Source organism: Tachysurus vachellii, chromosome 10 (assembly GCF_030014155.1).
Source record: "Tachysurus vachellii isolate PV-2020 chromosome 10, HZAU_Pvac_v1, whole genome shotgun sequence".
Taxonomy (NCBI): Eukaryota; Metazoa; Chordata; class Actinopteri; order Siluriformes; family Bagridae; genus Tachysurus; species Tachysurus vachellii.
In genome coordinates this window covers 467,501-472,500 of record NC_083469.1, presented here as the reverse complement: position 1 = coordinate 472,500, position 5,000 = coordinate 467,501, and positions in this window count along the sequence as shown.

Here is a 5,000-nt window from a genome sequence, read left to right as displayed (position 1 = left end):
GATTGAGGATTAAGGGCTCAAGCAGCAGCTCGGGGGCCCTTAGAGCAGGACCTGGGATTCAAACTCATGACCTTCAGCTCAGTGGTCCAACACATTAACCAGTGTTCCCAGGTGTTTATACATGTCCAGAACTTTATCCAGGAAATTTATTCAGTAACTCGTGCAAAGTATTTTTATTTGTTAGATTTATTTAGGAACATTAGCTCATGCACTTTGTCCAGAAGCTTTACTGAGGAACCTTTGTACAGGAACTTTGTCTTAGAACTCAAGACGTTTTTCAGGAACCACAGCAAAAGAACTTTTCCCAGGAACATTTACATCTTATCCAAGTTAATGTGGATTTCTGTATCTAAGGTCAGGAAGTTTCTTTTCCTCTATGATTCTGGTCCAGGAATTTCATCTGGTACTTTTATGCATTTATCTCTAAGTTTTTTTTTTATATTTACAAACTGTGTACAATTTTAATATGTAACGTTTGTCAGTTTAATTAGATTCATAAAGCTTTTATTTCTGCAGCCTGAACGTTTTCTTCCCTGCTCCAACCCTGTAAATCACTGTAGTCTGTGTGCTAATGGAGCTCCTGAAGCTGAAGGTGGTGCAGTGCATGCTGGGACGTCACACACTGCATTACACTTTCATTCTTCACCTTAAATTAAAATGTCATTTGCTGCTGACGAAGACGGCGCTGGCATTTCGCCGTCTCATGTGCATCACTAACATTGTTCATAGCTACGTGTTTGTGATTACAGACGACAGGAATGTTTCAGTCCTGATTTACTGAAATGTCTAATTACTCAAATTACAGCGGAGAAAAAAAAACAAGCACTTATTTTATTTTATTGGCCACAAAACACAAATAAAATAAAAGCTCATTCACTGATGGACTTCCTGTTGAGGTCACATTATATTTCCAGCCAGCGGTCAGTCAGACTATTGTTTAAAGACAAGAGAAGAGAAGAGAAGAGAAGAGAAGAGAAGAGAAGAGAAGAGAAGAGAAGAGAAGAGAAGAGAAAGAAAGAACTGACAGACAGATGAAAGAAAGAAAGAAAGAAAGAAAGAAAGAAAGAAAGAAAGAAAGAAAGAAAGAAAGAAAGAAATCTTAACCCATTAACTGTCCAAAAACATGGATATTTTCCCTAGGAACTGTATTGAAGAGCTTCAGCTCATTAACCAAAGATCAGTATTCACACACACACACACACACACACACACACACACACACACACACACACACACACACACACATACAGACACATACAGACACACACACATACAGACACACACACATACAGACACATACAGACACATACAGACACATACAGACACACACATACAGACACATACACACACATACAGACACATACACATACAGACACACATACATACAGACACACACACACATACAGACACATACACACATACAGACACACACACATACAGACACATACACATACAGACACACACACATACAGACACATACACATACAGACACACACACATACAGACACATACACATACAGACACACACACATACAGACACATACACATACACACACACACACATACAGACACATACACATACAGACACACATACAGACACATACAGACACATACAGACACACACACATACAGACACATACAGACACACACATACAGACACATACAGACACACACATACAGACACATACAGACACACACATACAGACACATACAGACACATACAGACACATACAGACACACACATACAGACACATACAGACACACACACATACAGACACATACAGACACACACACATACAAACACATACAGACACACACACATACAGACACATACAGACACACACACATACAGACACACATACAGACACATACAGACACACACACAGACACACACACAGACACACACACATACAGACACATACAGACACACACATACAGACACATACAGACACACACAGACACACACACATACAGACACATACAGACACACACACATACAGACACATACAGACACACACACATACAGACACACACACATACAGACACACATACACATACAGACACACAGACACACAGACACATACAGACACACACACATACAGACACACATACAGACACATACAGACACACACACAGACACACACACAGACACACACACATACAGACACATACAGACACACACATACAGACACACACAGACACACACACATACAGACACACATACAGACACACACACATACAGACACATACAGACACACACACACGCACATACAAACACACACAGACACACATACAGACACATACAGACACACACATACAGACACATACAGACACACACACAGACACACACACATACAGACACATACAGACACACACACACACACATACAGACACACACACAGACACACACACATACAGACACATACAGACACACACATATACAGACACATACAGACACACACATACAAACACATACAGACACACACAGACACACACACATACAGACACACACACACACATACAGACACACACACAGACACTCTCACACACACACATACAGACACACACACAAACACACAGACACACAAAGACACTCTCACAGACACACATACATTTACATTTACATTTACATTTACATTTACAGCATTTGGCAGACGCCCTTATCCAGAGCGACGTACATAAGTGCTTAAATCTCTAACATTGAATACATTAATGCTGGATCACTAAGTTACATACTTAAGATACCATGAGTTTAAAACATTTGTTCAAAGTTACAATGAAAGTGCCAAAGGTGTGTTTTTTTTTTTGTTTTTTTTTTTTTAAATGCAAAAGATAAAGAAAGAAGTGCTAGTTGAAGTGTTTCCTGAATAAGTAGGTCTTCAACCGCCGCTTGAAAATACCCAGTGACTCAGCTGTCCGGACCTCTAGGGGAAGTTCGTTCCACCACCTTGGTGCCAGTACAGAGAAGAGTCTTGTAGTATACTTGCCTCTTACCCTGAGAGATGGTGGAACCAGTCGAGCAGTGCTGGTAGATCGGAGGGTGCGGGGTGCAGTGCGAGGAGTGATGAGGGCTTTGAGGTAAGAGGGAGATGGTCCATTTTTGGCTTTGCAGGCCAGCATCAGTGTTTTGAATCTGATGCGTGCAGCTACCGGAAGCCAGTGGAGGGATCGCAGCAGCGGCGTGGTATGCGAGAACTTTGGCAGGTTGAAAACAAGCCGGGCAGCTGCATTTTGGATCATTTGCAGAGGACGGATTGCGTTCATAGGTAGACCTGCCAGCAGTGCATTGCAGTAATCCAGTCTAGAAATGACAAGAGACTGAACAAGTACCTGAGCAGCCTGTGTGGACAGAAATGGTCGAATCCTTCTAATGTTGTAGAGAAGAAACCGACATGAGCGAGTCACATTAGCAACATGAGAGGAAAAGGACAGTTGATTGTCCATGGTTACCCCAAGGTTGCGAGCTGTGGCTGAAGGGGAGATCAGATCGTTGTGCAAGGATATAGCAAGATCATGACCTGGGGATGAATCACCTGGGATGAAGAGCAGCTCAGTTTTGCTAGCATTAAGCTTTAACTGATGAGCAGTCATCCATGATGATATTTCTGCCAGACATGCAGACATCCGGTCAGAAGCTGTGGCATCTGCGGGTGGGAAAGAGAAGATAAGTTGTGTATCATCAGCATAGCAGTGGTAAGAGAACCCATGTGAGGAAATAACTTCCCCAAGAGAGTGAGCATACAGGGAGAAAAGAAGAGGACCAAGTACTGAGCCTTGTGGGACGCCAGTGGAGAGTCTGCGTGGAGCAGATGTCACTCCCCTCCATGTTACCTGATATGAGCGTCCTTCCAGGTAGGAAGCAAACCATTCCCAAGCTGATCCGCAAGTCCCAAGACTCCTGAGGGTGGATAAGAGAGTCTTATGGTTGACCGTATCAAACGCTGCTGAAAGGTCAAGGAGGATAAGGACGGATGAGAGATTGGCTGATCTAGCAGCATGTAGTTTCTCAGAGACATCTAAAAGGGCTGTCTCTGTGGAATGAGCTGCTTTAAAGCCAGACTGGTTGGGGTCTTGGAGGTTGTTCTGTGAGAGATAGACAGACAGTTGATTAAAGACAATGCGTTCAAGAATTTTTGAAAGAAACGAGAGAAGTGATACCGGTCTGTAGTTACTGATGTCTGATGGATCCAGAGCAGGTTTCTTCAGGATGGGAATAACCCTTGCTCTCTTGAAGGTAGTTGGTACCTGACCAGATGCTATGGATCTATTGGCGATAGTTGTAATGAAGGGCAGAAGGTCTTGCGAGATGGTCTGGAGCAAAGTGGAAGGGAGTGGATCCAATGGGCAGGTGGTAGGATTGCAAGACTGGATGTGTTTTAGAATCTCTTCTGCTGTTACAGTTGAGAAATGTGACAACAAAGGTGTAGGGGAGTCCATACTCTGAGATGTAAGTGCAGTCGGGGCTGAAGTGAAGGTCCGGCAGATTTCCTCAATCTTCTCCTGGTAGAAAGAAGCAAAGTCTTCTGCAGTCAGGGAGGATGAAGAAGGTGGAGCCGGGGGGGTTGAGCAGAGAAGAGATGATGTTGTGGAATTTCCGAGGGAAATACACACACACACAAACACACAGACACACAAAGACACTCTCACAGACACACATACACACACATACAGACACACACAGACACTCTCACAGACACACACAGACACACACACATACAGACACACACAGACACTCTCACGGACACACACAGACACACATACACACACACATACAGACACACAGAGACACTCTCACAGACACACAAACAGACACACACATATACAGACACACACAAACACACACACAGAGACACATACACACACACACACACACACACACACACACACACACGTGAAAGTGGCATCTGATCATTTACCTGAGTGAAGTGCACGAGATGAACAGATATCAGAAGTGATCAGGAACATGGCATGAAGAACAAGGTGATATGTTCAGATCTTCT